This window comes from Salvelinus fontinalis, chromosome 7, assembly GCF_029448725.1.
Source record: "Salvelinus fontinalis isolate EN_2023a chromosome 7, ASM2944872v1, whole genome shotgun sequence".
NCBI lineage: Eukaryota > Metazoa > Chordata > Actinopteri > Salmoniformes > Salmonidae > Salvelinus > Salvelinus fontinalis.
The window spans coordinates 17581832-17602879 of NC_074671.1; positions in this window are offsets into that span (position 1 = coordinate 17581832).

The following is a 21048-nucleotide window of genomic DNA, read 5'->3' on the forward strand; positions in this document are numbered from 1 at the left end:
GCTGTGCCTGCTGTCCAGCACTTGTCATATCGGCTGAGTGTCAGCCACGTCACAGGGTGTCGTGGAATGACAGCTCCCAATGTCTGCAGAGATGGAGCCTCGGGTAGGGGAAAAAAACAGAAGCGATGGAAAAGTCATACTCCTAAAGTATATCAAAGTGACTCCTGTCAGCGTTGTGTCAAAGGGAAGAAAAAGGAACTGTTCATTTTTACAGCTCAGACTGACTGGATGTTGGAGGGATTTAAGGGGTTTGAGGGGAGAGAGAGCCTGGTTGTAAATAATGCTGCTGAGTGACAGAGAAAAATGATGACAGTGAAACATCTTGTCAACCTCAATCAGTTCGATTTATGATCAAGTCATGGTAGAGGATAATGATGAGTAAAGAAGTATCAATATACTTCATACCGGGTGATGGAATTTTGTGAAGGACTGATTTCTCATCATGTGATCGTGACTTTTAAAATATGCAGTTTGTCATTCATGCAACAATGCTCCCTGAATTGACGTCATGTTAAGTGCAACACCTTGAATCCGCTTTTTGGCACATGGTGCAACACCTTGGCAACACATTTACCTCTATCTAATATTACCATGCAGGATTCTGATTCATCAAGAGACGTTGTGGTTCTCACAGATACATGTCAAGCTGGTTACGTGATATTGAATCCTCATGACATCTTCGGCACAGCCAGAAGAGGACTGGCCACCCTTCAGAGCCTGGTTCCTCTCTAGGTTTCTTCCTAGGTTTTGGCCTTTCTATGGAGTTTTTCCTAGCCACCGTGCTTCTACACCTGCATTGCTTGCTGTTTGGGGTTTTAGGCTGGGTTTCTGTACAGCACTGATGTAAGAAGGGCTTTATAAATAAATTTGATTTGATTTTGATTTGATTTGATGACATGGTAATAACACGTCACAATACCATCAGTATTCTTCATACACAGACACAACTTGGCAGAGAGATGACAAAACATTATGAACAGAAGACAAACGCATGGTCATACTGATTGAAGTTTTAATTTTCAAAATATTTATTTCAGTCACCAACATTATTTAATCCTTTTCAAAACCTTTCCCCTCCTCCACAGCCATTCATACTGAGATGTGAGAAAAAATACTGCAAATTTAATTTAAATCAGAATAAGAAATCCAAACCTAAACTTGAACTCAAAACCACATAGACAGGTATAGTGAGGCAGGCCTTATTCCGTATTACCTAAGAGGTCTGGATAAGTAAGTCAATGCCCCCCCCCCCCCCCCCCAACACACTGCTATGAGATTCAGCATCCAGCTATGACAAATATTAGAGGCTGTGGGCTAGAAGAATTCCAGGCAACCAGAAGCTGTGTGTTTGTCCCAGGGCCAGAGGCTGACAAAGCTGCACTGTGGGCCACACGTGATTTTAGCATGCAGCTGTAGCTAGCTGGTGTAACAGAGCCAGCCATGCATTAGCATTGGCCCTGCAGTGACGAACAGCCTCTCAGGATCCTGTCAGTTGAACTTATCATACACACATGCACACACACACACACATGCACGCGCGCGTGGGCATATGCACACATATATACACACACCCACAAAAACATGCAGAAACACTTATGCAAACACACAAACGCACAGAGTTGGGATGAATGCTCATATACACTCACAAACACATTGCACACATTCACACACATAGGCCTACACACACTCACGTTGCAATCCCATTCACATCAGCCTGTGAACAATGTTGATTAATGTGCACTGTCCCTGTAAAAATAAAATCAACTCAACTCAACTCAATACTACCCATATTCTCAACATATCCTTCTATCTATCCCTACATATGAATTAGTCCTTGGGTGTAACGGCAGTCTACGTCGTCCTCCTCCTCGGACGAGGAGAGGCGAGAAGGATCAGAGGACCAATGTGCAGCGTGGTAATTAGACATAATGAATTTAATCAAACAAAACAAGACACTATACAAACTGACAAAACACACTAACCGTCACAGTCCCGTGTAGCACCAACACTGACACAGGAACAATCACCCACAAACAAACAGTGGGAACAGCCTACCTTAATATGATTCTCAATCAGAGGAAACGTCAAACACCTGCCTCTAATTGAGAACCATATCAGGCAACACATTTAACCCAACATAGAAACAGACAAACTAGACACACAACATAGAATTCCCACCCAGCTCACGTCCTGACCAACACTAAACAAGCAAAACACATACGAACTCTGGTCAGGACGTTACATTGGGAAATCTCCACTGACCAAGCACAGTGGTTAGTACAGTAACAGTGAAGGGAATCTCTCTGGGTATGATATTAAAGTCCAGGAAACACCTTCTTCTTATAAAACAGCCAGCCAGTCTGAGTCCCTCTCCCCTCCTTCTCATAAAGCAACCAGGCAGTCTGATCCCCTCTCCCCTCCTTCTCATAAAACAGCCAACCAGTCTGATCCCCTCTCCCCTCCTTCTCATAAAACAGCCAGTATGAGCCCCTCTCCCCTCCTTCTCAAAAACAGCCAGCCAGTCTGAGCCCCTCTCCCCTCCTTCTCAAAAAACAGCCAGCCAGTCTGATCCCCTATCCCCTCCTTCTCATAAAACAGCCAGCCAGTCTGAGCCCCTCTCCCCTCCTTCTCAAAAAACAGCCGGCCAGTCTGAGCCCCTCTCCCTTCCTTCTCAAAAAACAGCCAGGCAGTCTGAGCCCCTCTCCCCTCCTTCTCATAAAGCAGCTAGGCAGTCTGAACCCCTATCCCCTCCTTCTCATAAAACAGCCAGCCAATCTGAGCCCCTCTCCCCTCTTTCTCATAAAGCAGCCAGCCAGTCTGAGTCCCTCTCCCCTCCTTCTCATAGAGCAGCCGGCCAGTCTGAGCCCCTATCCCCTCCTTCTCATAGAGCAGCCAGGCAGTCTGAGTCCCCCCCCCCCCCCCCCCCTCTCACACAGAGTGCAGCCTCCATGCAAAGTTCAACAACTGTGAAGAGGGAACTATTAAAGAGGACACACAAAGCGATGACCTTGACTGACAAGTGCTCTCCACCGTGGCCATAAACAGCGGTGGGCCCTGATAAGTGTTCATTGGCGCGGGGAGTAATGACCTATCCGTCAGCGCTGGCCTGGGCTGGGTGAAGTAGTATAAATGGAACATACATAATGTACAGCTATAATACCTGCCGTGCTCATAACCTAATGTATTATCATGATTCTTGGGGGCCCACATTTTTTCCCGTCCTTCCCATTGCAGCTAGCTAACGCGTGTCTCGTCTGCCGTCGCAGGGTAGGTAAATACCCCCCGGGCCACGATAATTCTATTCTAATCTTTGTTCCATATTATAATTTTCATGGCCAGAAATAGGCAGGGAAGGGAGGCAGTGCTGAGTTTCTATCAAGGGCTAAACAGAACACAGGGCTGTACCTGGGTGGGTTACATGGCTGTGTTAACCCTTTAGAGCCACAGTCCGTTTACGGTAAGGATGGAAAAAGCTCTAGAAATGTATGGCTGACAGACCGGTTGGTTGCTACTAACAACGTTTTGAGCGGACCACTCCCCTGGTAGAACATGGCAATGCAGATCAGCTCCCTGAGGGTACTAGACAGAGACCCTGGCTCTTCTGTCATGGAAACGCTTACAGTTCTACAGGAAACAATAATAAAAAAAGCTTGTTCTTCTATTTTTCACATTTTTGACAAGGAACGCTAAATCTTCCAGCCATCTGTATCATTTTGACAGATGGCTGTTACGCAATAAACCAAACTGACAACATTAAAAGGCAATTCCACCACTTTTCAACCAACTGGTCATTGTCTCCAGCACAATACCAGTGTCTACATATGTGAAAATTGTGTTTTTCCACATTTTGTAGAAAAATAAATAAAGTAAAAAAGTTCTACCCGATGACATCATCAAAAGGTAAAAAATTTGAAAAACGGGGATTTTCAAATACCATGAGATTCACAGTGACGTGGGGAGCAATAAAATACACTCCCTCTGGCTAGAAAATCTAAATGATCTTACTTGTAATCCTACCCTGTGATGTCACAGAGAAGCATTTCTTAGGGTCTTCTTGTCTTTTTAACCACAGCTCATAGAAACACGCCGTTTTCACATATGTACACACTGGTATGGTGCTGGATATAATGAATATGAGGTTCAAAAGAGGCGGAATTGCCCTTTAAAGGAGCCTGTTATATTGAAAGAACTAGGAAACAATAAAGGAAAATGACTCGAAACTGTGATAAAATTATTCAAATAGGAAATAATCTCTCTGAACTTTCACTACCAAACACAACATACTGTATGAATCACTGGTGGGAAGTTTTGCTTCAGGCAGTCTGAGCAGTATCGTCAGTCCAACTATGACACAACACACAGTCTGACTGTCTGATCTAGGAGGCCTGAGTCACTCCTCTCTCTGAGTAAAAGAGGGTAACACACTGTAAGCATCAGTACCATGCCTTCCTCCCTGGCTACAAGTAATATATGTCAGTATGACGAAGTCAGAGATCGCCTGAAGACACAGTGTTTTGACTTTGTGTGAGAGGTAAAGGGACTTCAGGTAAGAACCGAGACTAAAAGATTACAGCAGAGATGCTCATGAAAAGTCCTCAACAGTAAGGAGACTTAGAACAATGTCTCCTCACATCACTAGGATCCTGCTTTCAGATGAAGAATGATTTATATGGGCATAGTTGTAAAATTCATTTTTCAATTCAAATACAATTTGCCTACAGTCCATAAACATGAGGTATAAGATAAGCTCAGAGCTGGTAGCTTACCAAACAGAGAGTCAAAATCCCAGTGGAGAGTGTTATCGTGTAACAGCATTAATTAACAGGCCTCTCAGACGCCTCCCACATACATACAGGATCACAATGACTGCCAGTGGCACCAGCCAAAACCAATGGCTCTCTGTCTACTCTAACTCAGTTCAATACAAAGTGTGTGTGTGTGTGTGTGCGTGTGTGTGTGTGTGTGCGTGCGTGTGTGTGTGTGTGTGTGTCTGCGCGCGCGTGTGTGTGCGCGTGTGTGAGAGAGAGAGAGCGAGTGTGTATGCTTGTGTGTGTGTGTGTGTGTGTGTGTGTGTATGTGTGTGTGTGTGTGTGTGTGTGTGTGTGTGTGTGTGTGTGTGTGTGTGTGTGTGTGTGTGTGTGTGTGTGTGTGTGTGTGTGTGTGTGTGTGTGTGTGTATGCACCCGTGTTTGTGTGTGCTTGCAGACACACGTCTGTGTTCCAGGTATCCCCCACAGAGTCTCCGTGCAGCAGAGATGAAGGATGTCTCTCCCTCTGCAGCCCGGGAAGAGACAGACAGTAATCTCTCCCAGTGGAAGTCATATAACATGGCAGGTTAGTGTGTGTGGAAACTGACAGACTGGAGAAGTACTGCTGCCTGCCAGGCAGATACCCAATGCAACGCAGAGACAGTAAACACCTCCTGGGGAAAAGGCTGGTTAGGAAGCTTTATAGACTGTCAGAGGGCACCCAGACCCTTCCTTCATCAGCCCTCACTCACACACACTGACTGACTGAGGACTGACACACTGACTGAAGACTGACACACTGACTGACTGAGGACTGACACACTGACTGACTGAGGACTGACACACTGACTGAAGACTGACACACTGACTGACTGAGGACTGACACACTGACTGAAGACTGACACACTGACTGACTGAGGACTGACACACTGACTGACTGAGGACTGACACACTGACTGAAGACTGACACACTGACTGACTGAGGACTGACACACTGACTGAAGACTGACACACTGACTGACTGAGGACTGACACACTGACTGAAGACTGACACACTGACTGACTGAGGACTGACACACTGACTGAAGACTGACACACTGACTGACTGAGGACTGACACACTGACTGAAGACTGACACACTGACTGACTGAGGACTGACACACTGACTGAAGACTGACACACTGACTGACTGAGGACTGACACACTGACTGAAGACTGACACACTGACTGACTGAGGACTGACACACTGACTGAAGACTGACACACTGACTGACTGACTGAATTGACTGACTGACTGACTGACTTGACTGACTGACTGACTGACTGACTGACTTGACTGACTGACTTGACTGACTGACTGACACACTGACTGACTGACTGACTGACTGACTGAGGACTGACTGACTGACTGATTGACTGACTACCTGACTAAAGACTGACAGATGGACTGAAGACTGACAGACTGACTGACTGACTGACTGACTGACTGACTGACTGACTGAGGACTGACTGACTGATTGACTGACTACCTGACTAAAGACTGACAGACTGACTGACTGACTGACTGACTGACTACCTGACTGACTGACTGACTGACTAACTGACTGACTGAGGACTGACTGACTAACTGACTGACTGAGGACTGACTGACTGATTGACTGACTACCTGACTAAAGACTGACAGACTGACTGAAGACTGACAGACTCCATCAACATAGCTAAATCAGATCAAAACTGGATCTATGAAGTGTATTGTTTTTATACCGAGAGATTTATGATATTATAATATCATCCATATATATCATATCTAACCCATATCTATCATATCTAACCCATATCTATCATATCTAACCAATATATATCATATCTAACCCATATTTACATTTACATTTAAGTCATTTAGCAGACGCTCTTATCCAGAGCGACTTACAAGTACATACATTCATACTTTTTTTTTTTTTTTTTTTTTTTTTTTTTTTTTTTTTTTGTACTGGCCCCCTGTGGGAAATGAACCCACAACCCTGGCGTTGCAAGCGCCATGCTCTACCAACTGAGCTACACGGGGCCTGACATATCTATCATATCTAACGCATATATATCATATCTAACCCATATCTATCATATCTATCATATCTAACCCATATATATCATATCTAACCCATATCTATCATATCTAACCCATATCTATCATATCTAACCCATATCTATCATATCTAACCCATATCTATCATATCTAACCCATATCTATCATATCTATCATATCTAACCAATATATATCATATCTAACCCATATCTATCATATCTAACGCATATATATCATATCTAACCCATATCTATCATATCTATCATATCTAACCCATATCTATCATATCTAACCCATATCTATCATATCTAACCCATATATATCATATCTAACCCATATATATCATATCTAACCCATATCTATCATATCTAACCCATATCTATCATATCTAACCCATATATATCATATCTAACCCATATCTATCATATCTAACCCATATCTAACACATATCTATCATATCTAAACCATATCTATCACATCTAACCCATATCTAACCCATATCTATCATATCTAACCCATATCTATCATATCTAGCCCATATATATCATATCTAACCCATATCTAACCCATATCTGTCATATCTAACCCATATCTAACCCATATCTATCAGATCTAACCCATATCTAGCATATCTAACCCATATCTATCATATCTAACCCATATATATCATATATATCCCATATCTATCATATCTAACCCATATCTACCATATCTAACCCATATCTATCATATCTAAACCATATCTATCATATCTAACCCATATCTAACCCATATCTATCAGATCTAACCCATATCTATCATATCTAACCCATTTCTATTATATCTAACCCATATCTATTGGATCTAACCCATATCTGACCCATATCTATTAGATCTAACTCATAACTAACCCATATATATCATATCTAACACATATCTATCATATCTAACTCATATCTAATACATATCTATCATATCTAGCCCATATCTATCATATCTAACCCATATCTATCAGATCTAACCCATATATATCATATCTAACCCATTTCTATTATTTCTAACCCATATCCAACCCATTTATATTATATCTAACCCATATCTAACCCATATCTATTAGATCTAACCCATATCTATCATATCTAACCCATATCTATCATATCTAACCCATATCTACTAGCTCTAACTCATATCTGTCACGTTCCTGACCTGTTTTCCTTTTTCTTGTATTTATTTAGTTGGTCAGGGCGTGAGTTGGGTGGGTTTGTCTATGTTTGATTTTCTATGTTGGGATGTTTGTGTTCGGCCGGGTATGATTCTCAATCAGAGACAGCTGTCAATCGTTGTCCCTGATTGAGAATCATACTTAGGCAGCCTGGGTTTCACGTGTGTTTTGTGGGTGTTTGTTTCCGTGTCTGTGTTTGTTGCACCACACGGTACTGTATCGGTTTATGCACTTCGTTTATTTGTTTTGTAATTCAGTTTCAGTTTCGTTATAATAAATCATTGTGAACCCTAACCACTCTGCGTATTGGTCCGATCCGTCTCGCCTCTCCTCGTCCGAGGAGGAGGAAGAATATGACGATAGGCGTTACAATATCTAACCCATATATATCATATCTAAACCATATCTAACCCATATCTATCATATCTAACCCATATCTAACTCATATCTATCATATCTAACCGATATCTATCAGATCTAACCCATATATATCATATCTAACCCATATCTAACCCATATCTATCATATCTAACCCATATCTAACTCATATCTATCATATCTAACCGATGTCTATCAGATCTAACCCATATCTAACCCATATCTATCATATCTAACCCATATCTATCATATCTAACCCATATCTATCAGATCTAACTCATATCTATTTAATCCTGGTGTGGTTCTATCGTTTCGTATCTGTTATGGAAATGTAAACATCAGAACACGTTAAAATCAGAACACGTTAAAACAAATATTATTCCCTACAAAAATAACATACTACAAAAAAACAATCCTAATAAATGCTTAAATAACAGACATCCTTTCTTCTGTCCTGTATAGTGTGTTATTACTGACCACTAATTACATCAAATATGTTATCTTACAGTCCTTTGCTGTTTGAGCTTCATAAACAAAGGCTGACAGATCATGCCCCCAACCAGTAACCCTGCTGTGAGCATATGCACTAATGCAAGGTCACATTGTCGACTGGGCCACATGAGAACAACACAGTGTCTGTGGACTATGCCCTGAGAACGCACTATCCATGTTGTTTACAGCAGGGATATCACGGATATACTCCAATGGACTTTTTATTTAGGTGTCATTGTTTTAAATCATAAGTCTTCACAATTATGCCATATTCAAGCATGTCTTTATTCATCAAGAAGTTGAAGGGATCGCGATTATATCGAGTGGATAATTCCGTATGGGTCTGAGAGAGGGAGAAGTGATCAAATGGAATTGCTGCCAAGAATCTGCTTAATGCTCAATGTCAAGGAAGGCTCTTTGGCTCCTGCAGTGCTCAGCTGTCTGCGCGGCGATACAAGACCCAGATTTCCATCATGGCAGGTGGTCGATCCCCCTTTAAATCCACAACCTCTCTCATCCACCATATCACCTCATATCATCCACCAGACATGCTACATTTAGCCACTCGTGCTACAATAAAAAGGAGGCCGTATACATTACTTTGAACATGAGGCAGTGATAGTTCCCTTTGTTCTGCTAAATAATAAATGATCATTTTTTCGGACACTTGAACCTTTTCCTATTCTATCACATACTCACGTTGAAGCATCCACGTTAGGTCTCTGATTCGTCTGATTAGTTGTCTCACTCCCATGTGTGGGAGCAGGACGGCGTTGGGGTACGTTATGGGTGTGTGTCGGGGGATGAACAGACGGACACATCCCCTGCTTGCCCTTTGTCATGCATCCTCCTCACCTCCAGAGCTGTCAGTGGCTTGTCAGAACCAATCAGAGGATGGGATGCTGTCTGGCAGCCGTGGATCAGTTTGGACAGGACGACATCAGATTTCTGGTGCTACGTGTCAACGACCATATGAAAACAGATGTCCTTATTACCGGATCGCCATGCTTTCAAATACCATTTTCTGACCTTTTTTAAGAGGTGGTAAAGACATGCAAGGAGAGGGGTTGATTAGTGAGTTTTAGTAAAGCATGCTGGTATGGTTTCATTTCAGGGGTTTGTCATATTTCAAAGCAAAAGTGCATAGGGATAAATATGTCATGTGACAGCACATCAAGTTAAAGGAACACCACATTATAATTTAAGATAAATGAAGCAATAATTTAAAGCAATAATATTACATTTTCACAACCAAATCTGCATAAAGGTATAACTCTGCCAGTGCGATAGAAATATGACAGGTTCAAGGCCAGTGTTTTGTATGGAAGAAGCCCTCTAAGATCATACATGACAAAAGTAACTTTATTAAATGGGACAGATCGCTGCTTTTCTGACTGACTAAATCTGTTTGATTGAGCAACAAGACGCCTTTGGCTTCGCAAGTCCTTCAAAGCAAAGCACGTTCTGCAAGTGTGAAAAAAAGAGAGGGAGATGAAAAAAAGAGAAGAGAGAGTGAGAGCAAAGAGAGGGGGGAGAGAAAAGAGAGAGAGGGTGAGAGAAAAGAGAGGGAGGCGGAGAGAAAAGATAGAGAGAGAGTGGGAGAGAAAAGAGAGAGAGGGAGAGAAAAGAGAGAGAGAGAGAGCGAGGGAGGGAGAAAAGATAGAGAGAGAGGGGGAGAGAAAAGAGAGAGTGAGGGAGAGAGAAAAAAGAGAGGGGGAGAGAAAAGAGAGAAGGTGGAAGAGAAAAGAGAGAGGGGGGGAGAAAAGAGAGAGATAGAAGGGGGAGAGAAAAGAGAGAGAGAGAGGGGGAGAGAAAAGAGAGAAGGGGGAGAAAAGAGAGGGAGGGGGAGAGAAATGCCTATTTTTATTCTGCAACGGTCACACAGCAAAGCGACATATAGCAGCTTTTAGAGGATTTATTTATTGGCTTTAAAACATATTTATTCTTTGGGCTACCAACCAAGCCCTTTCACTTCATCAACCTGCAACAAAGGCCCAAAGCTTGGACAATCTGTCAAGTGTCACCCGCATTGACTGGGAAGCAGAACTCTGGGTGGACGATGAGGCTTTATTGAAGAGTGAAAAGTGAAAGAAAAGGAAGAGTTTGGGGAGTTTCCCCCTGATGATACTGCTGTTGTGTACTCCTGCCTGCTGCCTGCTGCACTCAAAGGGACATCATCCCCATTACTGGACCATGCATTCATTTGCCCACGCCTCATGATCTTATTATGAGGATCTAACTCTCCACTCCTCCCCCTGTCTTTCACAGGGCTGGCCCCAGCACAAAGCAGGCCTCAGACATCATTGTGTTTGATTAGAATTTTATGTAGCTTTCCATATGCTTCTCCAGACCTCTCTCTCTCTCTCTCCCTCACTCTCTCAAAGCCCCGTATGGATGCTGCTCTCTCGGCCCGTTAACCGTTAAAAGAGGGCGCACTCTATAACCACACAGGCTATTGTGGGGCCTTTTAAGGTTAAGAGACAAAAGCATTGAGATCATGAATGAGTGCTTGGCATTCTATTGGCAATACCCACACACTGCAATAGGAATGATGAGGCACCTGATGCAATTCAAGCCTCTGTTTGTGACGTGGTGAGGTTGGACCCAGGTGCAGAAAAGAGACCAGACAAGGAATCAGTGGTCACTGGTGGAAAAAGTACCCACATTTCATACTTGAGTAAAAGTAAAGATACCTTAACAGAAAATGACTCAAGTAAAAGTAAAAGTCACCAAGTAAAACATTACTTGAGTAAAAGTCTGAAAGTATTTGGTTTTAAATATACTTAAGTATCAAAAGTAAAAGTATAAATATAAATAATTTCAAATTCCTTTTAAGCAAAGCAGATGGCCACATGTTCTAGTTGTTTTGTATTTACGGATCCAGGACATGCTCCAACTCAGACATTATTTACAAAGAGTCCGCCAGATCAGAGGCAGTAGGGATGACCAGGGATGTTGATAAGTGTGTGAATTAGACCATTTTCTGTCCTGCTAAGCATTTAAAATGTAACGAGTACTTTTGGGTGTCAGGGAAAATGTATGGAGTAAAAAGTTAATTATTTTCTTTAGGAATGTAGTGAAGTAAAAGTAAAAGTTGTCAAAAATATAAATAGTAAAGTAAGTACAGATACATAAAAAAATGACTTATGTACAGTAGTACTTTATATTTTTACTTAAGTACTTTACACCACTGTCAGTGGTTAAGGATAAACATAAACACTTTACTGATCAACAGTAGCTGCAGGATCACAGTAGACTGGAAAAAACAACAAACACTAAGTCTCGAAAGCTCACTCAGGAAACAAACGCACACGGTTAACAATTTAAGCTTCTGCAAAGGAAACCAGAAAACACACCTCTTTTAGGGAAATCATAATGAACAATAGGACACACCTGAGTGTCATTAATGTCTCTAGGACGGTCTTTGCCGTCCTCTGGTGACAGGTGGAACCATGACACTGTTTTGAAAATGGGGGATAAAAATGAGGTGGCCTGATGTTTCTCTCTGCCAGAATGGCCTCGTTCATAGAGCTATTAAATCAATTTCCCTCACATTCTCTTGACTCACACCCTCTCTCTATTCTCTATGACAGAAAGAGGCCTAACATAATGCCGTTGACATACTGGACTCCATCCTTTACTGCACAATACAACAATACAACCCCACCCAACACAACACAACAGGATGTTTAACACAGCAAGGGAGTGGTACTTTGGTGCCAGGGGCTACCTACAGAATTATCCCAGAGAAAATAATGTAGCTCCAATGCAGAATATTTATTATGAACCATCAAGCTGCCTTTTTCAGGGTCAAGTGTAGGGTTTCCTTACTCTAGAAAAACACAGAATCAGCCCAAAACAATGATCTCTATTATTTCCCTACGTGTCTTCCCCTAAGAGAAGACAGAACCTTTCCTTCCACTTTCTGTGTGTGTTACAGGAGTAACAGTGTCTCCAGGTCCCCCTCGGTGACAATTTGTCCACATCAGAGAGCCGTCATTCTTAACGATATCTGACTGGTGACACACAGCTCGGGAGGGTCTGGCACGGGGTGTGCTAGCCTAGCGTTGGGTGCCTGCCTGGGTCCCTGCCTGACTGTCTGCCCTGGGGCTATAGAAAACCGGGAGGAGAGAACAGCACTGTGAGAGGACACAACTGCTTCCTGCTATGCCAGGCTGTGCTCTCTGCTCTCTGCTAGGCATTTGCTGCAATTCTACTCATTTTGCCATGGGGCAGAGAGAAAAATGTGCAGTTTTACAGCTAATTTCCTGCAATTCTACACATTGTGCCATGACTTATTCCATGTTAATATGATATCTGAGTGAGAGTGACTAACAAAATCACTGGGGGCCCCCTGGAGGTCAGGGCCCCTGGGCACTTGCCCTCTGTGCCCGGTCAGTAATTCAACCATGATTACTGTTGTATAAGTTTAGATAGCTGGCTATCTAACTAGCTGAACAATCTAAAACAGTTTTGCTAACATGGCAAATTGAATGACTCAGTGACTGACATAACAAGAGAAAACCTGCTGATGCACAACCAAATGTCAAAATTGCACCTTATGTATTCTACTATTCTGACTCTATGTTGAGACCCCAACAATTTCTTTTTTTGAAGGGGGGGGGGGCCCTAGTAGCCGCTTATGTCGCTTTTGCCTAGAGCTGGCCCTGTGGTTGAGCATTCTTGTTTAGGTAATGTAGTCTTAATGGTGTTCTATGATTTGTTTTTGTAAAAACGAAAATCAATAAGTAAATTGTCTGTAAAATGCACTACTTTTAAGATCAACACAGAGCATATGCTCCTGGTTTGTACACAAAGGGAAATTCCACATCACTTTTTATTCATCACACTTGTATAGTCCTGTGACGAGGAGAAAGAAACGATGCAGTTCACTTCATTAAACTTCTGACAACAATTAAATCCACTCCTTCTCTGCAATTAACCTCCAATGAGGCCTCGAGTCGGTGAGCAGGAACAACACGCCATGTGAGGACGGCCCCACACACAGACACAAAGAAAGGAAGGAGAGAGAGAGGAGGAGAGAAGACGGGGAGAAGAGTCATCAGCTCCTCTGTCATTCAACCCTACTGCATTATCACCCCGTGAAAGAGCCTAGTATTTCTATGGAGTCACAGGACTGGCAAGGGCAGGTGCTGCTGGCTATTGTTTGGTTTGAGTTGATGGGTGTGTAGTTCTGTTTCGGGGGAAAGCATTACATAGCAGCACAGGAATGTGTAGTGTATGCGTAGCATATTTAATAATGAAGATACTACAATGATTGGAAGTTGATTTAAATATTTCTAATATCCAAACTTTGTTACAGGTAAATATGTTTATGTGTTTGTGAAATAGGCTAGAATAAAATTGTATTTAAAAAATCTAAGTATTTTAGGCCACATCTTTTTCAGTTGCAAATGCAAAACTAATGGAACAAATGAAATGTATGATAATTATAGTGCTTTGTTGAATACACATGACCTCACAAACCCATCCAGACAGGTTGGTCCTGTTTCCTCAAATCACAGATTGGCTTTCCGTTCCGGTCAAGTGCCTCAGCCAGCCAAATTTATGCAATTAGGTCACGGTAATAGCCTGTATCATACACTGTGGTACAGATTACGGGTCATTGATACAAAATAAAAGTGATATCTAATCTGGAGAGAGGACTGAAAAAAGGTCCTAGGGTGTAATTTTCCTAAATAAGGCGACAGACCTGAAGGAGATAAATAAAGTGAGGAGAGCGTGTGTACAGACTGTGCATGATAAGAATTAGATTACGCTCCAATATGCTGTGCTTACCCAGTACCAGCCTTTTTTAAATGTGGAAATATGCGGGCAGATTGTGGTGAGGCTGCCAGGACATGATTACATCCTAAGTGTGTAATACCCCCCCGGCTAATCTGGGCTCTGCCTTGCTATCTTTTCTACCTGGCTCTCAGTGTCAAGTTTATAAGCCTCAGTACTCTCTTCACTGTCTGAACCCTAACCCCAGTCCTCCCTTCACTGTCTGAACCCTAACCCCAGTCCTCCCTTCACTCTCTGAACCCTAACCCCAGTCCTCCCTTCACTCTCTGAACCCTAACCCCAGTCCTCCCTTCACTCTCTGAACCCTAACCCCAGTCCTCCCTTCACTCTCTGAACCTTAACCCCAGTCCTCCCTTCACTCTCTGAACCTTAACCCCAGTCCTCCCTTCACTCTCTGAACCCTAAACCCAGTCCTCTCTTTACTCCCCGAACCTTAACCCCAGTCCTCCCTTCACTCTCTGAACCCTAACCCCAGTCCTCCCTTCACTCTCCGAACCCTAACCCCAGTCCTCCCTTCACTCTCTGAACCCTAACCCCAGTCCCTGACCCATGGCTCCATTTACCTTCCTGTCTCGCTTTAGCTCTCCTTCTCTACCCAACTACCTGCACTCCTCCCTCTTCTCCCCCCCCACCCCCCCAACCCCCTGCTGGCTGCTCTCCCCTCTCCTCTCTGAGCTCTCTGGCACTCACCCCTCAGACTCTGGCTAGTGACAACCTCACCCACTGAGCTACAGATTGGCCCCAGCACAATGCCCCACTTCCCCTTTCACACCTCAACACAACACAGACACAACACAACACAGACACACCACAACACAACACAACACAACACAGACACAACACAACACAACACACCTCAACACAACACAGACACAACACAACACAACACATCATAACACAGACACAGCACAACACAACACAACACAACACAGACACAACACAACACAACACAACACAACACAGACACAACACAACACAACACAACACAACACAACACAACACAACACAACACAACACAACACAACACAGACACAACACAACACAACACAACACAGACACACCACAACACAACACAGACACAATACACACACTGCCCATCTACCTTCCCCTGTCTCTCTCTCTTTCCCTGTCCTTTCTATCATTCCATCTTTTTCTCTATTACTCTCAGTCCCTCTAACGTCTCTCTTCCTTCATTCCTCTCTCTCTCTTTCCCTCCCTCTCTCTCTTCATCTCTCTGGCGACGTCAGGACTGACTGGTGAGGATGATAATAGCAGCAGTCTCTCCTGCATGGTGTCGGGTGCTGGCGTGTCTGTCTCTGTAGGCCTGAGTGTCTGCATGGTGTTGGGTGTTGGCCCGGCCAGTGTGAGTGGGCCGAGTCACAGAGCGCTCACACCGCCACCACACTGCCATCGTCACAGTGCCAAACAAAGGTCCTGCTCTCCATCCTTCAAACCCGGGACCACTCCGACAGCTGCCACCGCCACGGTCGCACTGACAAACGGCCAGAAAAACAGATGGTTTGTGCATTCATGACCAGTTTAGTGGAAGCCCAGGAGTCAGCTCCATTCAGGGGGTGGGTTTGTTGTCAGCCATTCCACAATAAAGCTTTTCAGTCTGGTGGAAAATTAGAAATGCATTTTAAAATTGTCCCTTAATTATTGAGGTCAACTTGGCTCTGTGGAGAGGGGGGGGGATCAGGCCTCTGGCTTTGTGACACATGACTGTTCTGACAAAATGGGCCCGCATCATTTTGCCTTTTTCAAACCTTTCATCAATACATTTACATGTGTTTGTCAGTTGCTCCTGAAATGTTAATATGCACAGGATTTTGGGAGACCAATGGTTTTTATGCAAAGGTTTCATAAAATCAATCAATGCATGATGGAAAATAAGTCAATGTCATGGACAATGCTCCAATAGATCAACACAGAAGAACAATATGATCTTTGTCATTACGCATGACAAAATATTCCCCCCACGGACTTGATGATAGTGTCTTCATAGATCTCTTTCATTTGATCGGAGTGTTGCTCTCTGTTTGTGGGGTCGCCATCTTGACGTTATGAGTTCATGTGTGTGTAAGCGCTGTGCTTTTGTCAGGTCTGCCTCTCCCCCTGTCAATCAAAGTGGCACACACACACACGCACATAAAACACACATACACACACATGCACATCTGCAGTATAATCGAGAACATATGAGTGAGTCCCAACCCCTGAATTTCTCATCACCTTCACCTTCTCAGTGTCAGCCCACTGGGCACAGACATCAATCCAACGTCTATTCCACGTTGGTTCAATGTAATTTCATTGAAATGGTGTGGACACAACCTTGATTCAACCAGTGTGTGCCCAGTGGGAGATGGTACAACCACAGAGCCCTGGCCATATAGAGGGAGCATCAGGCAAGACCTCCCTAGGCCAGGGTGTCTGAGTACGGGGAATGAGGCCCCAGGAGCTCTGGGTCTCTGGAGCCTACATCTGGACTGCTGGTTTTGGGGATGTCCACAATTGTACTTTTACATATTGACCTGTCACTAGTCTAATAGAGCTGTTCTGGTGGTCAAAAACTTAAATGCAAAAAGGGAATTATATACAGTACCTGTCAAAAGTTTGGACACACCTACTCATTCAAGGGTTTTTCTTTATTTTTACTATTTTCTACATTGTAGAATAATAGTGAAGACATCAAAACTATATAATAACACATATGGAATCATGTAGTAACCAAAAAAAGGGTTCAACAAATCTAAATATATTTTATATTTGAGATTTTTCTTAGTAGCCACCCTTTGCCTTGATGACAGCTTTGCACACTCTTGGCATTCTCTCAACCAGCTTCATGAGGTAGTCACCTGGAATGCATTTCAATTAACAGGTGTGCCTTGTTAAAAGTTAATTTGTGCAATTTACTTCCTTCTTAATGAGTTCGAGCCAAACAGTTGTGCTGTGACAAGGTAAGGGTGGTATACAGAAGATATCACTATTTGGTAAAAGACCAAGTCCATATTATGGCAAGAACAGCTCAAATAAGCAAAGAGAAATGACAGTCCATCATTAGTTTAAGAAATGAAGGTCAGTCAGTCTGGAAAATGTCAAGAACTTTGAACGTTTCTTCAAGTGCAGTCGCAAAAACCATCAAGCACTATGATGAAACTGGCTCTCATAAAGACCGCCACAGGAAAGGAAGACCCAGAGTTACCTCTGCTGCAGTGGATAAGTTGATTAGAGTTAACTGCACCTCAGATTGCAGCCCAAATAAATACTTCCCAGAGTTCAAGACACATCGCAACATCAACTGTTCAGAGGAGACTGTTTGCATCAGGCCTTCATGGTCGAATTGCTGCAAAGTAACCACTACTAAAGGACACCAATGAGAAGCAGAGACTTGCTTGAGCCAAGAAACACGAGCAATGGACATTAGACCGGTGGAAATCTGTTCGTTTGGTTCCAACCACCGTGTCTTTGTGAGACTCATCAAGGCAAAGGGTGGCTACTTTGAAGAATATCAATATCAAATATATTTTGATTTGTTTAACACTTTTTTAGTAACTACATGATTCTATATGTGTTAATTCATATTTTCGATTGTCTTCACTATTAATCTACAATGTAGAAATAGTAAATAATTAATAAAGAAACCCCTTGAATGAGTAGGTGTGTCCAAACTTTTGACAGGTACTGTATATTTTAAATCCAGTACTGATGTTGGTGTATAAAAATGTATCAATAAATATGTCTACAAATTCATCAAATACAGTATTGTTGTCATAAAGCATTGTGGGTAAACTGGAACCAGCGATGCCTGAGCCGTACTGCCTTTCCAAGAATCATCATCAAGCTCTTGGCAACATCCCCCAAAAAAGTCCTCTTCAATTCTGGGAGAAAACCTTCCCACAACAAGCACTATAGCATTACATGATACTGTACAGACACATTAGCCAGGCTGCCAGACAAAATGACACAAACTAATCTTAGTTTGTTCCCCATATTTAAATAGTTGCATGGCTTTCAGCTCCCTGGAGGAATGTCTAACAATGTGGCGAGGAGCTTCTGAGAGGATGTGAATTAAAGATAAAGCCAACACGGCCACTGTATGTCTGTCTCTGTTCCACAACCATCTGGACGTTCAATATTACATCCTGTCTTTCATGCTGATTCTGATCAGAGTTTTGACAGTTCTATCGGGATGGATCCATGCCAAAGTCATAGCGGCTGACTTGAATGCATTTGTTTGATGTCACAGTGTCTCGCTTCTCCTGTTCGAGCCACGCCATAGCCCTAAATGATGTGCATCACAGACATCACAGCTGGGGTATGGGTGATGAAGACACAACCAAGCACTCTGCTGTTGAGCATCTCTTAGATGTAATGTGACTGACTGTAACAGCACTCTGCTGTTGAGCACCTCTTAGATGTAATGTGACTGACTGTAACAGCACTCTGCTGTTCAACATCTCTTAGATGTAATGTGACTGACTGTAACAGCACTCTGCTGTTGAGCATCTCTTAGATGTAATGTGACTGACTGTAACAGCACTCTGCTGTTGAGCACCTCTTAGATGTAATGTGACTGACTGTAACAGCACTCTGCTGTTCAGCATCTCTTAGATGTAATGTGACTGACTGTAACAGCACTCTGCTGTTGAGCATCTCTTAGATGTAATGTGACTGACTGTAACAGCACTCTGCTGTTGAGCATCTCTTAGATGTAATGTGACTGACTGTAACAGCACTCTGCTGTTGAGCATCTCTTAGATGTAATGTGACTGACTGTAACAACACTCTGCTGTTGAGCATCTCTTAGATGTAATGTGACTGACTGTAACAGCACTCTGCTGTTCAGCATCTCTTAGATGTAATGTGACTGACTGTAACAACACTCTGCTGTTCAGCATCTCTTAGATGTAATGTGACTGACTGTAACAGCACTCTGCTGTTGAGCATCTCTTAGATGTAATGTGACTGACTGTAACAACACTCTGCTGTTGAGCATCTCTTAGATGTAATGTGACTGACTGTAACAACACTCTGCTGTTCAGCATCTCTTAGATGTAATGTGACTGAGTGTAACATGACAGAGACTTCACTTTAAACATGTACAGTGTATAGCATTTAACAGGCAGACCTAGGTTTTGAGTATCTTGTAATAAAACCCCTTTTTTTGCATATTCAAGTACTTTTATTTGAGTATTTGAATGGTTATTTGAGAAAAACAAATAGTTGACCAAATAGTTTAACCAAATACCTTGGTTAAATATATGGGAGTGTTAGAAACCTTTAAAACCTTTCCAAGTGTATTTCCAAATACATCAAAATAGTCACCTACTTGTCTTTTCAAATAAAAGATATCTGAATAGTTCATTCAAATGTATGTGAAGTAATTGAGATATTTGAAATAATATTTGAAGCCAGGTCTGTTAAAAGATCACATCCTTACACAGTGGAATTATCAATGATTAAATATGATTAAATATGATTAAATATTCCAGCTAATATAGATAATAAATACAGCTGAAAAGAAAACTAGCAGGTGGACAATTAAGGGGGGAAATAATACAATTTATTTTCATAATTTGACATTTCAGAATCTCTTTCTCTTCTGCAAATCAGTATAACAAATGGATACAATAATTCTATACAGATGGATTGAATTAACATTCAGTGTATTCCAGACAACTCTTTTAAACCATTGGGTATGAATCCTCTCGGTCACTGAAAACACATGCCAAGACTATTAAGGACAAATAGTCCACTAGAGATGTAAAGAGCATGTTAATGCCATGTGATCTAACTGGTAGTGATCCTATTAATAGTCACAGTACAGCACCATCCCAGCACTGGACTAGTGAAGATGAATTAACATAATCATTGCATTATTATAATAATTGTGCTAGTCTGTCTATGCTACTTACTGTACTGCATAGCATAACAGAGACACCTAACAGCATTCTACACACAGTAGATAATGCCACACAACACACACCGTGTGACCTGGAAGTTTGACAAGGTGTCATGTTGTTTGCATGTGGTGTAACAGTTCATTGTCATAGTAATGATCATATATTTGTGCTTACATGTGCATTTACCATCACCATTCCACCAACATGCATGCACGCACACACACACACACAACACACACAACACACACACACACACACACACACACACACACACACACACACACACACACGCACGCGCACACACACACACACACACACATCAAAAGGTTCTCTTTACTGAGAGCATGTTGTCTTCCTCTTAAGCAGTGCCCTCCTCTGACAACACAAGGAAGTGCATGAGACAGAACTGACCACATCTACTTTAAAGAGAGAGGGAACG